At 41.7% G+C, this 19,201-nt stretch overlaps 1 long non-coding RNA gene across 1 annotated transcript in view; it reads left to right on the top strand.

The window, feature by feature from the left end:
* Positions 1-258: 258 nt before the first annotated feature.
* The window catches only part of LOC308566172, a 108,690-nt gene continuing 89,747 nt past the window's right edge, over positions 259-19,201 (top strand). Inside the window, exon 1 of the long non-coding RNA XR_014000134.1 lies at positions 259-618. This is a non-coding gene — a long non-coding RNA (uncharacterized lncRNA). The remainder of the gene's footprint in view (positions 619-19,201) is intronic.

Consider the following 19,201-nt stretch of genomic DNA (forward strand, 5'->3'; position numbering starts at 1 on the left):
GAGGCCAGAGTCGTTTGAGCTTGGAAGACGGGAAAAACCTCCTTTTATCAGGAGGTTTGAGCCCCGCGCCACGTTTAAAGGACAGTGTGGCCTGATTTGTTCTCTCAGGGAGCTCGTCTTTCCGTCTTATGTCCTTCCTCTCCGCAGGGTCAGTGGCTCCACCCCTACGCTGCTCACTTGGTAGAGTCCGAGGAGGTCGACTCCGCCCAGGTTAGCGCGGGGGCTTGCGGGAGGCCAACCGGCGGGAACCCTCGCGAGCTCCGGGAGGAGCCGACTATGAAGTGCCCTGAGTGGGCAGCGGTTCCCCGCGGAGGCGGGGCCCCCGCGCCGGAGCTGCCGCGCTGCCCCGAGGAGCCGCGTCGCGTCGCCCTCGGAAATGAGCGGCGGCGGCGCTGAGGCCCTGGGCGCCCCCGGGCCGCCGCTACCTGCGACCCGGTCGGCGGCGTGGGGGCCGGGGCGGCGCGGAGGGCGGCCTGGTCCCGCCTGAGCGCGCGCGGGGCTCGCTCGACGGACCCGCGGAGCCTGAGCCGGGTGCTCTACCGGGGAAGCCGGAGCCCAGCCCCGCGTCCCTCCCGGCGCCCACGCCCCTCCTGCGCCGGCGGGTGCACCGGCGTCGGGGTAAGAGCAGTGGAGCCACATTTGGGGTGAAACCGGAGGCCCTTGCTTTCACGGGGCTCCCCGTGGGGAAGGGCTCCCCGGGCGGGCGGGCGGGAGGCCGGGACCGGCGTCGCCTCCCTTGTCCCCGGCTGGACCCGCTCCCGGGGACGCGCAGAAGTTCCCTCTGGGAGCCGTCCCTGGTAGGTTCCTGTTTGGCTGTGTCTCCCTGGACAGCTCCTTGAAACGGGGCTGTGTCACTTTTTCTTTTTTTATTGAATTTACTGGGATGACATTGGTTAAAATGACCCAGGCTTTAGGGGTACATCTTTATAACACAGCATCAGTATATTGTATTGTGTGTTCTGCCACCCCAAGTGGGGTCTCCTTCCATCACCACTTGCCCCGCGTATGCCCTCCTCAGCCTCCCCTTACCCGCCGTTCCGCTGGCAATCACCGTACCGTTGTCTGCCTGTGAGGGTTTTTGTGTTTTTTTCCTGAATCCCTTCACCTTTTCCACCCAGCCATGCAACCCCAGCTGTCAGTCTGTTCTCTGTATCGATGAGTCTGCTTCTATTTTGTTTGTTAGTTTATTTTGTTCACTAGATTCCACATATAAGTGAAATCATATGGTACTTGTCTTTTCTCTGACTGGCTTATTTCACTTAGCATCATACTCTCCAGGTCCATCCCTGCTGTCCCAACGGGTAAGATTTCCTTTTTTATGGCCGAGTAGTATTCCACGCATCTACTGATGGACACTTGGGCTGCTTCCAAATCTTGGCTATTGTAAATAGTGCTACAGTGAACATAGGGCTGCATAGATTCTTTCCAATTAGTGTTTTGGGTCTCTTCAGTTATATTCCCAGAAGTGGAATTGCTGGGTCATAAGGCAGTTCCATTTTTAATTTTTTGAGGTAACTGTACTGTCTTCCACGGTGTCTGCACCAGTCTGCGTTCCCACCAACAGTCGACAAGGGTTCCCTTTTCTCCACATTCTTGCCAACACTTGTTTGTTGATTTACTGGTGATAGTCATTCTGACCAATGTGAGGTGATATCTCATTGTGGTTTTAATTTGCATTTATCTAATGATTAGCGACATTGAGCATTTTTTCATATGTCTCTTGGCCATCTATATGTCCTCTTTGGAGAAGTGTCTATTCAGGTCCTTTGCCCATTTTTTAACTGGACTGTTTTTTGGTGTTGAGTTTTATAAGTTCTTCATAAATTTTGGATATTGACCCCTTAGCAGAGGTATCATTGGCGAATATGTTCTCCCATTCAGTGGGTTGTCATTTCATTTTGCTGATGATTTCCTTCTCAAACTATTCCAAAAAAATTCAAGAAAAGTATAGGCCAATATCCCTGACCAACATAGATGCTGATATCCTTAACAGAATATTAGCAAATTTCCCTGGTCGATGTGACTCAGTCGTTAGAGCTTCGGTCCACGCACTGAGAGTTGCAGGTTCGATTCCCAGTCAAGGGCATGTGCCTAGGTTGTAGGTTCGATCCCCAGCCCTGATCAGGTGCATGATGTGTCCTCTCACATCAATGTTTCTCTCTCTCCCTCCTCCCTCCCTGCCACTCTCTCTAAAAATCAATAGGAAAAAAATATCTGGTGAGAATTAACAAAAAAATAATAATAGTATTAGTAAACCAGATCCAGCAATATAGTAAAAAGATCATACACCATGATCCTGGGATGCAAGGTTGGTACAATATCCTCAAATCAATTAATGTGATACACCATGTAAACAAAATGAAGGATAAAAGATCATATAATATCAATAGGTGCAGAAAAAGCATTTGATAAAATCCAGCAGCCATTTGTGATAAAAACTCTCAGCAAAGTGTGACTTTTTCTTGTAGCCCAAGCACATACTCAGTGCCAGGCACCCTGCAGTTTGCATGAAATATTTACTTAATAAATGTCTATTTTGAGATTATCTAGTTCATTTCTTCTTTGAGAGATGAGAAAAATAAGATCCAAAAAAGGTTAAATAGTTTACTCTGGGTTATACTGTTAGACATTAGGAATATAATTTATTCACTCATTCAGCACATTTATGGAACACGTATTCATTGCCAGGCTCTATTTGAGATATGGATACAGCAGAGAACAAAACAGACTAAGTCTGGATTCTGATTAAGCATTCCAAAGTTTAGTTTGGGAAGACGTAAGAACTGTGATGTAAAATAAATCAGGGTATAAATAGGGATTGAGGATGACATGTGTAGCCCCTTGAAAGAGGAGAGAGGGGGACAGTGTAGATATGAGAAAAGAGCAAGGCAGGGAGAGGAGGGATGGTGGGCATGGAGGCCTGAGGTAGTTGATTATCCTTGGTTTCTCCCTTAGCTTATTCTGAACTATGAAATGGATTCAAACATTGGTTAGAAAATTAGGGTCCTTGCCTGTCCCAGTGAATGGTATAGCTTCTGAACAGAATCTTCTTAGGGAGGAGAGCTTAGAAAGTAGATTTTACAAAAGTACTCAACTGCTTGGTTTCCTTATGGACGTGAAACTGGTGATACCTACTCCTTCCTCCCAGGGAATATCAGTTAAAATAAGTAAAGTACTTACAGTACCAGGCACATAGGAAGCTCTGAAAAGTAATATAGCTACAATTTTGTTGTTGCTTTATATGATCAAGTCTGAACCTCATGAATTTAGGCTCTTCTCCAGTCTCTCCCTGGACTGTGATGTTTGACACCAACATCTTTGCTGCCTAATAAGCTTATAGCTAGTGTCTCAAAGTCCTTACTCAGTTTGTTCAGTTGTTAAGTGCTTCATGAAAGCTAAGCACAGGGCAAGTTACGTCCCAGGGCAAAGAAGTTATGCATTCTACACTTAGTGATCTTAATTTATAGCAAGGATAAAACACATACTATTCTATACAGATAATCATTACTTGAAGCAGTGTGGTGAGTGCCACAAAGAAGAGGCAAACCAAGTGACAGCCGGGCAGGAGAACAGAAGATGGTTCCATGGTAGGAATGACATTTCAGCCCTTGGAGGCTGGGGAACATGTGAAATAGTAGACATGGTGGCGAAGGGAGTTCCAGGCACAGGGAACAGCAAGAGCAAAGAGAGAGAGCTCTCCTTCCTGTACGTACATCCCTTTTTAAACTATGGACAGTGTTTTTTGGACCCAGAAGTCTACACAGAGAGAATCACTAAACCAATGGCTTTCACGCTTCTGTGACCAATGGTAAGAAAATACATTTTATAAATGATGCAAATACACACATACAAAAATAAATTTCATTAAACAATAAGGAATCTTACTAAAAGTGATACACTTGAGTGTTTACTAATCTATTTTTTTTTAAATGTTGATTGATTCTAATTTGAACAAACCAGCTCTAAGAAGACATTTTTAGACACCTTAGATATATGCTCAATACCAAGAATTATTGCTAACTTTTTTAGGTGTGATAATAGGTTTTGTGGTTATGTAAGAAAATATGTTTTTTAGAGATATGTGCTGGCATATGTAGAAGTAAATTAACTTGCTATCTGGAATTTTCTTGAAGATACTTTCCCAAAGAATAAAAGAAAGAACAAAATGACATAAGCAAATGTGACAGTATCTTGATAATCGTTGAGTCAGGCTGATGGGTGTATGGGAGTTCATTTTACTGTTTTCTCTACTTAATGCATATTTTTAAATGTTCATAAAGAAAAAGATCTTAAATGCTGGTTGTATTTTGATTTTATTACTCATTAATACAGCATGACTTGGAGTTTGAAAAACACTCTACTCAATCATGTCCACCAGGCAGACAAACATACCAGTCTGTACCTCTGAGAGCTGGAGACCTGTTCATTAGAACATAGTTGATTCACTTCTCCATCAAATAGTTTCCCAAACATCAAAACTTACTGTTATTGCTAAACCATTTTACATAAAACATGAAATATCTGAGATTGTAGCCATTATAATCTAAGGAAAAGATTTTCATTTAAGACCAATTTTTTTTTTAAAGAAACACTTATCTTCAAAATTCTGAGCTGAGAGTATGGTATTCAACACCCTGAATGGGAAATTTACAAGGCAGTGGACATTAATCTCATTTCACTTTGGGCAATTAACCTTTTTTTTTGGCATCCTAACAGTTTATGATGACTCACAAAGGATCAGAAAATAGAACCTATCACTCATAATCGTTTGTCCACCTTTTTGGAGTCTTCTCCAGTTTTCACATAAATCCATTCAAAATAGTGTGAGCAAAGATTGCCCTGAGTTTAAAAGCCTAGTTTGCTTGAAAGCCTTAACATTTTAAGCAGCAGATTTAATGTTTAGCTATGATTGTATTTTCTCTTAAGACAACTTGTCTGATGAATCAAGGGCTTCTTCCATCTGTGACTACATCTTTCATATCCAAATTTATTCATGTATGTAATTCCCAATTATCCAAAAAATATTCTGCTTAGACTTTTATTTGCACACAGCCCAAGATTCTCATTATAAGTGGAGATCCAATTTGTCATTGCTACACTATTCAGCAACACTTCTGTCAAATAATTCTTTCCTAAGCCCACAAACCAGGAAGACTAATGCAGGCTCATTTACTATAAGAAAGTTAGCAACACTGGCAACAAGGGGTTGTTGCTGATATTTTCCCAGTGTTATCATGTGTGAAGGCTGAAAGTTTATGTGTTTCCCACAGGGCAGATAGTGTCTGAATAAATCAATATAGAATAGTAGTAAAACATAATTGCCATTTCAATGTGCTATACAACTGAGTCCCTTCAAGACAAAATGATTGTAATCCTTGTAATAGCTGGACATAAACTTTAGGAAGTCTTATTAACAGTCATTGTTAATTCCTAAAATGTGACATGAACCTCTTAAATTTTCTGGTTACTGATTGTTTTGCTTTTAAGGAACTAGAAGATATATTTAGTTTTCTCTGAGCAATAGATAATGTGGAATTTCTGTTTTAGCTTATGCCTCTCTATGGGTTGAATATCTTTTAAAAGTTGGACACTTTTATGTAATTTGCCTTCTGATAATTTCAGTTTAATTTGGAGAGGGAGACTAATAGAGCTTACTTAGGCTTAGGAAAGACTATATGGATTTTTCATTGCATTAAATTGCAAAGACACTGATATGGCTGTTCTTGGTTGACCATCTTGTTTCCTAGACCTGATTGGGAAGAATGCAAATCACTTAGAAATGCGGTGCACAGAGCAGGATGTAGAAATGATGTGTATCTTTGGATTGTCTCCCACTGGAAAGCTAGTGGTATGTTTTCAGTTGAGCATGAGAACAGTTGAATTATGTTCAATTAAAGCATTTTTTTAATTACATATGGAAAGAAAGACACGTGTTTATTGCTGCATGTGAGAAGCAGTAGACTGTGTCAACATTTTGGGGGGGTTCCACAGTTTCTCCTAGATACATACATCTTCTGATTTCCAGTATCACCCTGTACTTGTCGGCACAGGGATCAACATGTGACCCAGGCCTAACCTGTGAGAGAATCTCATCCTTTTGGCTAGCATGATTGTTTTGGGTACCCAAACTAAGGCAACTGGAATAATTCATGGATTTATAAATGCAGCTCGTAGGGCAGATGTCTTATCCTTGAGTCGTCAGCCCCGAAAATGTGAGTCAGTAATTGCTGCTGGCCATTCTCGCTGCTCACAAAGACACCTGCATGTGGTAGGAGAGAAGGAGAACATCTTGTAGAGAAGCAGAGCCAAGGACTGGAGACAGGCCTGATGACGTCATCGGGGTTTCTGTATCCGTTTGTGCTTCAGCCGCATTTACACTTGGACTTCCCAGTTGGTCACCTTTGTACCTAAGTTAGTCTGGAGAGGTTTTTGCTGTTGCACTGGAAGAAAGGACTTAATACATGTTGAGTTTGAATAGGATCATCGTTCTCCCAAATTTTAGGTTTAGTTTCCTCCAAACATGAGTAAGTTATTGATTATTATTAATTGAATGGGGGTGGGGGTTTTTGGTGTGTTTTTTAAAAAAATAAGTTTATTTGAGCCAAACTGATGACATATTCTGGGGAGCAAGATCTTAAATGCTCCCTAATTGAATGTTTTAATTCATTCTCTGTGTTCTTGTCAGTTTAAAATTATCATTTTGCTGATTATAATTTCACTACATTTTTAAAAAATAATGCACTGAAAATGCAGAAAGATTAAAATGCGGCCAAGTTATACATCAAAGTTTTAACAAAAGGGAACACGTTAAGGATACCTGAATTTTTTTTTTTTAATTTTAAAAATCAGATATACTCCAAATTGAAACTAACACACCAAAAATATTCCACAGAAAAATAGTGCAAGAGGTTGAGGAGAAATACCCTAGAGCAAAGGTGAAATACCTGCTGACAAAGTGGCTTTCAAAGAAAAAAGTCTTATTTAATTCTACACTACATGCTACCACTATCTCCACAAATATAATTCACTGCTCTAGGGGGCTTAGTTTCTTCAACTTCTACAGATCCCATGATGTATATATTTTACATAAAGTCCCCAGGTGATTCTGATGCACACCTAATTATAAATTTATTTAGTAAATTACATAAATTAACTCACTTAACTTTTACAATAGTTCTGTAAGGTGGAGTCTATTATTAACTACATTTTATAAATGAAGAAACTGAGACACAGAAAGACTAAGTTGCTCAAGATCACATGGCTAGTAAGTGGTTGAGCCGGACAGGCTGGTTCCAGAGCCAGTGTATTTAACCACTAGCCTATACTGTTTTAAAATAACGGCCTTGATACAAAGGCCTAGTAATAAAGATGGCAATTGCAGGCGGGCCAGTAGAAGACATACTGGGTTCAGTTGGGGTCTTTTGCTACTCTGCCTCCCAGGAACTCTTCCATCCGGCCAACACTGATTTCTCTCACTTCTGAACTTCTTACTCTCAAAATCAGAATCTCACAATTTGGCACTTAGTTATATCCCCTTCATTCTATTAGTCCTGCCTTCTCAACTGTATCAGAAATTGACTGAGAACTCAGGTTTAGTGTTGAACCTGGTGCAGTGTACCATTATTTGTTGACCAAACTGGAAAGTGCTAAATTGATTTTGGAAACCTGTTACTTGTGAATTTTAGATTCATTTAAGGACTGAATTCATGAGATTGTCATTACATTTTATTAGTTCCTCCCCCTTTGCAGTTTCAGATGTTTAACCAGATATTCTTTCTTTCGGGCACATCAGATATCCTTTTGTTGCTCTGCACTACTCGAAGCCCACGTTTATTTTTCTAATCAAATCATCATGAGAACATTCCCTTCTTGTAGCTGAGAGCAGCAGTTCTTGAAAGATTTTCCCTTTGAGAAAGCTTCCAGAAAGCCTTTCTTTTTTAACTTTTGTTTATTTCCTAGAAATGTCAATGCTGGGGCAAAATTACTTATCCAGATGCCAGCGATTGAAAAGGCATTCTAATTATCTATCGACGGTAAATCATAAAACTGGTTTGGAAACCCATTTGTTGAGCTTGTAAATGTTCAGAGGAAAGAATGGTTTTCCAAGTACTGCTAAAATAAGGGTGGTATTTGGAAATGCTATCGGCTTGATTGCATTGAATTATAAGTTGAATCATTACTAACAACCTCTGGGAGGTTTTCAGTGATTGTTTGATTCAGCTTTACTGACCGCACTGCCCACAGCAACTCTGGCAGTGATTCCCCTAACGGCACAAAGGATCTGCCCAGCTGCAGAAATTCATGATGGCTGCATTTGCCTGCAGAGTTTGGAAAGATCTAAGGTCTTTGGAGATTAGAAATGTGTTTTTTCCTGGTCTTAACTGGCAGTGTGAGCCTCTGGCATTTCAAAGTGCAAGTCATTAGTGTGCACTGGAGTGATGTTAATCTGCCTGTGTTTCAGTCTCAGGACATTTTCCAGTTGCTTCTGCCACAACAATCTCTGCCATGTCAATGCCTCTGATGCCCTTGTGAATTCAGGAAGCTCTGCAGTGCGAGCAGGACTTCTCAAAACCGGTTGCTAACTGATCCTCTTTCCCTTCCATCTTTCACTCATCTTTAAAGAAAGTCTCAAAGCCTGTTTAAAAGGTGGGGCTTCTGTTGGGCATTTTCAAATTTGAGCTGAGAGCAGCCTGGGTTTTTGTTTTTTTAAAATTCTCAGTAGAAAGGAGGCTTTCTTTTATTTGCATTTAGGGCTTGAATCATGCAGGCTGGGGAACTTAAGCTGATGCTGATCACACTCAGAAGAAAATATAAGATGAGAGGAGGGAGAGGAGGGAGATGTGAGAATTGCCAGAAAGCTACAAAAACAAGGCACTTGAATGGTTGGAAGGAACTCAGGAAAGCTAGAGGCTTCAGGTGATGCTTGAAATGGGTGTGAAGGGTCAGAATCGTCAGGACATCCTATCTTTTTTCATCTTCCTGGAATGACTAAGCTGAACCTCCTGCTGTCTGAGCTGTAGTTTGGTGGAGGTCCAAGGGGGGGGGGTTGTGTTCTCCTTTCATCAGATCGATCCAGACTTCCCAGTATGTTTATATGACATGGAGCCAAACCATACCGAAGAGCTAGTTGACGGTTGTTAAGAGCCTTGGCCTTTTATTTAATCATCAGAAAAACCATGGCTTGTAGGTGCTGGTAAAGTGCCAGATTAATTATTCAGAAACAAGTGCCTGGGGTTGGACCAAGTGTTGTCTCATTAGCATGCAACGTCCATGCTGGAGTCTGGTTAGAAAGCCACAGAGACTGCAGGAGGGGTCGGTGGGAGGGAACCAGGGGAAAAATAAAATTAACTTTCCCTATATTGTACTGTGAAATATCATACTAATAGAATGCCACCCTGCCCAAAATAGATTACTCTCCAGTAATGTGCCGGGGCCCAGGCCCTGTTCTGGAATATGCAAGACAGTTAATTCTACCAGCTTCCTGCATCTGTGCCCATAAACTTGGCCTCCTTTCCTCTTGTGTCTAAGGCCAATCTTCCCACTTATTTCAGATCTCGCAGCCCTCTTGGAGCAATGGGCAACACATCAGTCTCATATTCTGGAGGTCCTGAGTATTTCAGATCTCATCTCCCTTTACCTGTTTTTAAGGACTTCACTCCTGAAATTCTCTCTTCTTTCTCCCGCACCGTCAAGTTCCCCCTCTACTGAATGATTCCCAGCTGTATGCATTTCATCTTTAAAAAAACAAAACCAAACAAAAACCTTCTAGACTCTACTTCTCCCTCCAGAAACACCCCTTCTTTTCCCTTTACAATAAAATTCCTGAAAAGAGTTTGTTTATACTGTTTTTCCCTCTGCTGCATCAGTTTTTTATTCGCTCTTGAACTTATTCAAATCAGGCTTTTGTCCCCACCATTTGATTTACCAATACCTTTGTGTTGCCACATTCAGGAGTGAATATTCCTCCTAAGTCTCTTTTACTGTATTTCCAGCCTTTAAACATTGTGGTGCCCTGGGCCTCTCTCCTTGGGTTCCTTCTCTATCTACTTTGGCAAACTCCTCTATTCCCCTGGTTTTTTTATATACCACTTTTGTGATGATGACACCCAAATTCCTATCTCACTTCTCCTCTGAGATCCTGTCTCCAGTTCCCACTCAGATGCCGAGTAGACCCAGCCTGTTTCCCTCACAGCCTTCCCTCTCAGTAATGACTCTTCCATTCTCTGAATTCCCCAGAGCAAGAACCTAAAGATCATATTTATTCCTCCTTTTTCTCTCACACGAGGCATCCAGTTCGTCAACAAGTACTGTCGACGCCACCCTCTAGACATATTGCACTTCACAGCCCTTCTTGCCACCTGCGTCGTCACCTCCCACCACTGTCAGCTCTCACCTGGACTACTGGAGTAGCCTCCTAACTGCTCATCTACAGTCTCTTTTTTACACAGCAAACAAAGTCTTATTTTTAACACATAAATCTAATCATTTTATTCCCCTGGTCAAAACTCCTACCCCTTTTCCATCTCACTCAACAAAAATCCGAAGTCCTCACCATGTTTGCATGAGGTCGTATGTGATGTGTCCCCTGCTCATTTCTTTAGTCTCGCCCACTTGCTCCCTCTTAGTACCTCTTTCCCCCCACAGTAGCCTTCCTGTGGTGTCTCCATCACCTAAAGTTTGTCTCTCAGATGTCACAGTACCAGGTTTCACTTATAATAACAGCATATCATTTATTGAGCTCCTGCTGCAGGCAAGCAATACATTAGGCATTTTACATATATTTTTCATCCTAACCATGACTCCTCAACATAGACCTTATCATCTCCTCTTTGCAAATAAAGAAACTGAGGCTCAGAGAGGTTAGGTAATTTGCCCAAAGTAGCAGAGCTGGACAGTAGTAGAGCTGGGATTCAGATCCAGGTGTGTCAGGTATTAAAGTCTAAACTCTTTACACTGCATTATGCTACTTTGTGACTACTCAGTAAAATGTTACTTTTTTTAAGAGGGGGGGGGAAGAGAGGGAGAAAGTGCTGATGTCCTAGTGCTCATTTTAAAGCTGGCTTCAAAGTTTTAGAAAAGGTTGCTGAGGAAATTGATCCTATTGGTAAACTCCTTGAATCTCCAGAAGAGAAGGGGGGGCAGGGCGAGGGTACAGCTGTGGGGAGGGGGTGAATCTCCAGAAGAGAAGTGGGGGGGGGCGGGGGGAGGGTACAGTTGTGGTGGGGGGGTACAACATCTTTTCACCTGAGTGATGGAGCCTCTGGGGCTGGGGAAGCAAGCCCTGGAAAATGGCTGCAGTGAAGGCTCTCTTTTGTCTCCAAATGCTAATAGTTCTGGATTCAAACTCTTTTCTGTCTTTGACTGGACCCAGAGATAATAAAACAAAAAACGTACAGCATATAATTTGGCATTTACTGGTATGGTAGGCTCACAAAATTTTGTTCTCCCTGACAAGGCTTGGATAATTCTATCAAAATAAATCTCTGAAGGGGAAAAAAGCTTTCTTTTAAAGTCTATGAGAAGCCTTTTCAAGAACAAAAGTAACATTTAAAACTGATATTCTGTGTATCTTCTTTTTTCTTCTCTTTTTCAGAAGAAATTCTGCCCTTTCTGATAATAGAAAATAAAAAATGTCAGGGGGGGAAATGTCAAAATTTGGCATGCTGCAGAGAGTGGAAATTTTCTCCAATGCCGCTTTGAATTTTAAAGAGCTTTGGGCACAGGTTGTTCAGGAGTCAGATTTTTATACCCACATGTGCTCTTCGGCAGTGTCCATGTCCGTGAACGCCTTCAGAGTATTTGCACTCATTCATCAGACCTTGACTGAACATGACTGTATTAGTTAGGGTTTTCTAGAGAATCAGAAAACAACAGGATATACAGACAGGCAGACAGACTGATAGATGAGGAGATTTATTATAGGAATTCGTTCATACGGCTGTAGAGGCCAAGAAGTCCCACAAACTGCTCTCTGCAAGATGGAGAACCAGGAAAACTGATGGTGTAATTTAGTCCAAATCTGAAGAGCTGAGAACTGTTGGATCCAACCCTAATCCAAGTCCAAAGGCCCAAGAATCGGGGTTGGGGGGCTAATGGTGTAAGTCCTGGTCTGAACCCAAAGGCTTGAGAACCAGGAGCTCTGCGATATCCAAGGGGAGGGGAAGATGGATATGCCCCCTCAGGTAGAGAGGAAATTCGCCCTTCCTCCTCCTCTTTATTCTATTCAGACCTCAGTAGGTTGATTGGATGATGCAATATAGTAAAAATTAAAGTTACTCTTCAGATAGAAAAAAAAGATACAGTTCAGTTCTGCATTGCATTGGAGAGTAACGTGGTGGGACTCCTGAAGAGCCTGATGCCCTAGAGTTCATGTTCATAGGACTGAATGGGCCTCAAGGGAGCATTGTTGGATTGACCTTGGAAACCAGTGTACCCATTGTGTTTGTGAAACAGAGAAAGATAGGCAGCTGTGTTCCAACCCTGAAGGCTTATCAGGAGGGCAGACTTCAAAAGCTACTGAAAGTGAATGGTTCTGAGGCTCTTTCCCAGTCCTGTGACTATGACCTCATCATCATTGGAGGGGCTCAGAAGGACTGGCAGCTGCTAAAGGGTCAGCCAAATTATAACAGAAGGTGTTGATACTAGAGATAAAAAACGTTAGCAAATGTTAGCACTCGATTTTTGTCCAAAAGCAAGTTATGTCTTGAGTGTGCAAATAAGTTTCCTTCTTGCTAGGGCGGCATGTTTTGGCTCACTTGATGGCTAATAGACTTGTCCCATGAAAGACAACTACCCTGGGACTTAAGTGTGCTGTTCTACTTGACCGATGTGTTTAGCTGTGTGTCTCCCCTAATTAATTACATGTTCAAAACAAGTAAATTTATGACTGACTCTAGCCAAATTTGCCTGTGTGCTACATCACTTATTATTATCTTTAGTTTTTTAGGAAAGACAATGGCTACTTGGCAGCCTGTTTGAGGTCATATCTCACTGCATGGAACTTGGTCGTCTAGTATGATTTCCACCATTATTCATCATGGAGGCAGATGTACACCTTAAATGGGGCAAAACAATAAATGTCTTTAGCTCATTGCATGCTGGTCTAAGTGAGCTGAAATACTTAACACTTGTTTAAAACTTTTTTTTGGTAGCTTTAGCTTTAAGCTACCAAATACCATGGCTTTATTTTTCATGTGTGCTATGTATCTATCCTAAGAACTACATTTATAGGAACATAGATCTTTCCTTATGATTTAACCCTTTTGTGGTCATTGCTTTTTTAAGGAAGCTGTTAATAAGTTGTTATTGTTGTTATTATTAAACACAAGCAAATGTGAAGGATTTTTGTTTAAAAACCAAATGGGTTTGACTTCTGTTGAGTGAATGACTGTACCTGGTGGGATTTTGGCAGCAGTGGGATTTTTGCAGAAGTGTTTATGCCTTATTAACATCCCTACTTGTGTTATTACAAAGAGGTATTAACTCCACAGTTATAGATTTCTATGCAAATGTACTGACTAAGGATGATAGGCCATCTTCTCACTATATAAGTTGGAATTTAAACATGTGCTGTGGACATCAGGCCTCCCACCAGCAGTTCCTGTAGCTCCTTTTTTATTCCCTCCCCTCTGCTCATATTTCTCAGCTACAACACTGAATGGTTGATTCAAAGTATTTGAATTCTTGGTCACCTCTGGAAACTCATGTGTCTGCCTGGCATTCAGTCAGCAGAGCACCTAACCCTATCTCACAGAGCTCTGCCTCATGCCCGCATCCCATCTGGTTATGTGACGTCAATGAGAAAAGGGAAAATAGAGAGGGGAACAGAGGCAGTTGACTGTGTTGTTTTATTTGTGTGTGCGTCTTTTTAAATTTATCTTTATTGTTGAAAATATTACAAATGTCCCCCTTTTCCCCCATTAACCCTTCCTCCCCACCCCCACCTCCCTCCCCAGTCCCTCACCACACTATTATCTGTGTCCTTGGGTTATGCATATATGCATATAAATTCTTTGGTTAATCTCTCCCCACCCCCCCACCCCCACCTTCCCTCTGAGATTCGTCAATCTGTTCCGTGCTTCTATGTCACTGAATCTATTTCGTTCATTGGTTTATTTGTTCTTTAGATTCCACATATAAGTGAGATCGTGTGATACTTGTCTGTCTCTGACTGGCTTATTTTGCTTAGCATAATATTCTCCAGGTCCACCCATACTGTCCCAAAGGGTACGAGATCCTCCTTTACAGCTGCATAGTATTCCATGGTGTAAATGGCCCACAGCTTTTTTTTTTTTTTAATATATCTTTATTGATTTCAGAGAGAGGAAAAGAGGGTGAGAGAGAGAGACAGAAACGTCAATAATGAGAGAGTCATTGATCAGCTGCCTAGCCCGCAACCCGGGCATGTGCCCTTACCGGGAACCGAACCTGGATCGGCCGGATCCTGGGTCGATGCTAAACCGCTAAGCCATGCCAGGCTGGGCTGTCCCACAGCTTTTTACCTGCTCATCTACTGATGTGCACTTGGGCTGTTTCCAGATCTTAGCTGTTACAAATTGTGCTGCTGTGAACATAGGGGTGCATTTATTCTGACTAGTGTTTCAGGATTCTTAAGATATATTCCTAGAAGTGGGATCACTGGGTCAAAAGGCAGTTCCATTTTTAATTTTTTGAGGAACCTCCATACTGTTTTCCATAGTGGCTGCACCAGTCTGCATTCCCACCAGCAATGTGCCAAGGTTCCCCTTTCTCCACACCCTTACCAGCACATGCTATGTTTGTTTGTTTTTAACTTGTTTTGTCTCCCAAGTCTGCCAGTCTCTGAAATTAGAACAGTAGGCACTCGTGGTTCTCTCTGCTTAGTGGAATGGAAGGTTCTGCCCCACAAGAAGGATCATACTTTATGGACTTACCTTGTTTAGATTTTTGTAATCACCCCAAAGTATTGAAACTCACATTAAGTTCCATGTATTTTTGTTATGAATCTTCTGGGGAAAAACGTAGTGGGAACATTAAAAGGTATTGGTATCCAAAAAAAGAAAAGAAAATGCATACAGCTATGAGCATTTTGACATAAGAGCTCACAAGGACCTTCAATTCACCAGTGCCTTAGAGTTAAGAGAAACAACCATGTCTACTTAGCTCAGTGATGTGTCAGCACCACGGACAGCGATGCCTTGGCGACCTGCTGCATCTCCCTACAGACGAGTTAAGACTTAATGTAGTGTATCTGCCACACCAAACCAGTGGAATGCAATCTTTTGGTGAATTTCAAAGACTAATATTTCTGCCTAGATGCCCTTTCTTTGGATTTCAACTAGGGAGAGAAGAGCCCCATAGGCGCTCTCTTTAGATACTTGCTGTACAGATGTATGCATATGTGCACATGTACACATACATATGCACACAAAAAACTCAGTGCTTTCAGAAAATTGAAAAGAATTCTTTCTACAAATATTGAGGACCCTGGAAGAAGAAGATAGAGAGATTTAAAGTGGTATTTTCGCCCTTCTGAAGTCAACTTTTCCTGAATACCAAAACATGGATCTCAGTTGTCCATAATATTGTGCACCTTAAGACCATCCAGTTATCCCTAGTTTGAGGCCCCCAGCTTGCCTCCTGCTAAGGCCAAAGATAGAACAGGACAAAGTAACAAAAGACTGCAGGGCTGGTTGGCCTAATTTTATGAGTGTATTTTGGGTTATTTATTTATTTATCATCTGCATACTTCTCAGTCAGGCTTAGCTTGAGGTTGGACCTAAATGGCATCTCAGGGGCTGGAGACAGGATAGAGTAGTGTTTTTTGGTTAAGAAGGAAAGAAATGTGTAAAGTGATTGAGAACCTATAAAAAGCATCTGCAGCACATCTCCTTTTCTGCAAGAGGGATAGTTCTGTCACTGAGGGGCATTATCAGTTTTGCTCTTATTGGAGACATTAACACAATTCTGGCGGGGCTACTTTCTGATACAACACTTCAGTGGAAATGCAGCCTGGTTGTTCTAAGTCTTTAGCATGGCATTCATGGGATCGGTTTTCAGTTATTTCTCTCCAGGATGACTGCATACTAATGACTGTCACCCATGGGTAGGTTACACTTCTCTTGTCTAGTGCTTTGCCCAAATTGGACCTTTTGGGCCTCTGCACCATAGTTCTCGCTGTTCCCTCTGCCTGGCTTGCCCGAAGCACTCATTACCTTTGTCTCTTCCTGAATATTTCACCCATATTTTAAGCCCTTTGTTTTCATAGGTTTTTCCTAATCTCCCAACTAAATAAGAAGCCTTAAGACCCAGTAGAATCTACAATACATAGCTTTGCATATTTGGACATTGGTACTTTGGATTATCTCTTACACTACATTGGACTTCCCTTGAGAGCAGTAATTGTGACTTACGTTGTATGTACTACAGGGCAATTCATAAGCATTTGCTGAGTTTAATTATGTGGGGAAATTCTATCAGGCTAGGCTTGAGCATCAGTCCTTCAAGTAGACCTTCAACGTAGATTACGAAGGCTAAGAACCTCTTAGAAGTGAAGGGAAAAAAGACAGGACCTGAGTGGATTGCCACCAGTTATTTCCCTCCCCTCTCCTCTCTTGAATTACTTTGTAGCAAAGAGAATACAGTGTTGGCTTCTTCCTTTCATCATCACTGTGGTTTTTGAGACTCTTAAAAATTAACTTTACCTTAATGCTTTTTAAAAATGCCATTTGGGGCCTGGCCGGGCGTGGCTCAGCAGTTGAGCGTCGACCTAGGACCCAGGCGATCAGGGTTCGATTCCTGGTCAGGGCACATGCCCGGGTTGTGGGCTCGATCAATGACTCTCTCATCATTGATGTTTCTGTCTCTCTCTCTCCCTCTCCTTTCCTCTCTCTGAAATCAATAAAGATATTTTTAAAAATAAATAAATAAATAAATAAATAAAAATAAAAATGCCATTTGACAACAGTATACAGGTATTTTACATAACTACTATATACTGGAGGTGTCTTCAATAGAATATAGTGATCAAAATCCAGATCATAATTTTATCCCTTCAGTGTTTCCATTATAAGCTCCTCTCCAGAAGGGTTTGTTACTCATTTGTTTAATTTGCGTTAAGCTTTAGCCTGATATGCCAGTTCTCAGTCCAACTATAATGTAGGGAATCATTTTCTGCCTCAAAACATACATTTTAATCAGTATAGTCATTATCTATGTGGACTACTGTGTTTCTCTGCTGGGAAAGCAGACTCAGTTATCCACACTGAACACTTGTATCCACACTGCATATTCATATCATATTATATTTTACCTTCCTGGGGCAACTCTGATGGTCAAGGCTGTGGCACTGCTCAGGGTTCCCTGTGAACCATCCTGTGAATTGGTTATCATACCTGAACACAAGTGACCCAATGGCTATTGGGAACTTGATTCACTTCTATGTGTTTATCACTCACAAGGTAATAAAGACAAGGGGAACTTGGGATATTTCCTAGCCAGGATATCTGGCCTCCTGTTACCTGCTAATGTGAGCTAGCAGTGGATCCTTTATTTATTATATTTATGATATGTTTACTATAATCTGGGCATTGTGCTAGGTCTTACATGTGATACCTCATTTTAATCCTTACTATGAGGTAGGTATTATTAAACCTACTTTAGAGATGAGAAGACTAAGGCTAGGGAGGTCAAGTACTGCTAATTTCCCCCAAGATTGCCTGGCTAATAAGTGGTAGAGCCAAGAATAAACTCCAGATGTTGTCTGACTCCAAAGCTCTTAGAACCACTGTGCTTTAAAAAATGATAACATTAATGCATTTTAAGTTCAAAATTAGTACTAGCCCCATACAATTCATCTTTCTACCAGGTTCTACAGACACCTTTTTGATGTTGTAAAAATCCTTAACTTGGACAACAGCCACTAGTTAAATGAATGAAGATAAAGCATCGGTTAGAAAATAGAATGGTCAACACAGAATCCAGTGACTTAACTGGATGATTATTTATGGGCACTGGCTAATTTGATAAACTTTCCCTGTGACGTAGGTATATTTGCCATGATTACTATTAGCATGTTTGAGAGCACAAACTCCAGAAAGTCCAGTGACCTGTGTTAATTGATCTCTACTTCCTGAGAGTTCCCAGATGACAAGTTGACAAGCATGGCAAGTAGCTTCATGGACTATAGTAGAGCAAGGTCTGTCGGAGAAGGAAAATCCATATTAATGGTGTGCTATACAACACTTTTTGTTAGTTACATATATTCCTTTACTTTCATTTCCCAAGAATAGCTCAGCTGTCAAAGCATTTCCAAGATTTCCATAGATTCTTCAAATACTGTGCAATCGAATTATTGCTCTGAGAGAAGCTACAATTAAAACACATTAATCATTGTAACAAAGGATCCTTATTGAGTCTGACAAAGATGGTGAAACCTGATGAATAATTGGTCTGGTTAATCTTTTAAAAGTGAATTAAACTGTTAACAAGTTAAATCACTGTGATTTTCAAAATAAGCCTCCAGGGTGAGCAGAGAATGGGAATATTATCATTTTAAAAAGATACCTGCTCTGTTTCTCATCTCTGGGCTTGCACTGGAGGCCCTGGGTTAGAATGAGGAGGACCTGAGGCCCAGCTGGCAGAGTGAGGTTGGTCAAAGTGTGAGGACACGTTCCTCACTCCCTCCCCGCCCAGTGATCCCTCAGTATTTCTAAAGGAGTCATACAGTGGATGGAAGACCTTTAAATCGGCTCGGGAACTAATATAGCACCTGCTTGCCAGCCATTCTCAATGACCTCAAGTGGATCCCTCGTGGTTCCGTCTGGATTCCACCCTCATCACTGCTCCACCATCCTGCTCTGTCCATTACTGTCTCCTCCTCTTTTGTACTTTTAATCTCTCCCTCTCTCCTGGAACTTTTCCTTCAGCCTATAAACATGTTTCTGTCTATTCTAGCTTTAAATACTAAGACAGACCACACTGCTCCCCATTGTATGTCCCCCTTCAGCCACCTTTTCTCTAATTCTTTTCTCAGTCAAGCTTTTGCAAGGCCTGACTCCATTAGTTCATTTCCCACCCCTGGTCTACCCATGCCCTCTAGCCTGTGCCCGCACACCTTTGCCGAAATGCTCCTGGGAAGGTCCCCACTAATTTCTTGTTAAACCCGATGACTGTTGTCGGTTTTGATCTCTGTTACCTCTTTCTACTCTGAGGCACTGCTGAC

This window comes from Miniopterus schreibersii, assembly GCF_964146895.1.
Source record: "Miniopterus schreibersii genome assembly, chromosome: 13".
NCBI classification, from domain to species: Eukaryota; Metazoa; Chordata; class Mammalia; order Chiroptera; family Miniopteridae; genus Miniopterus; species Miniopterus schreibersii.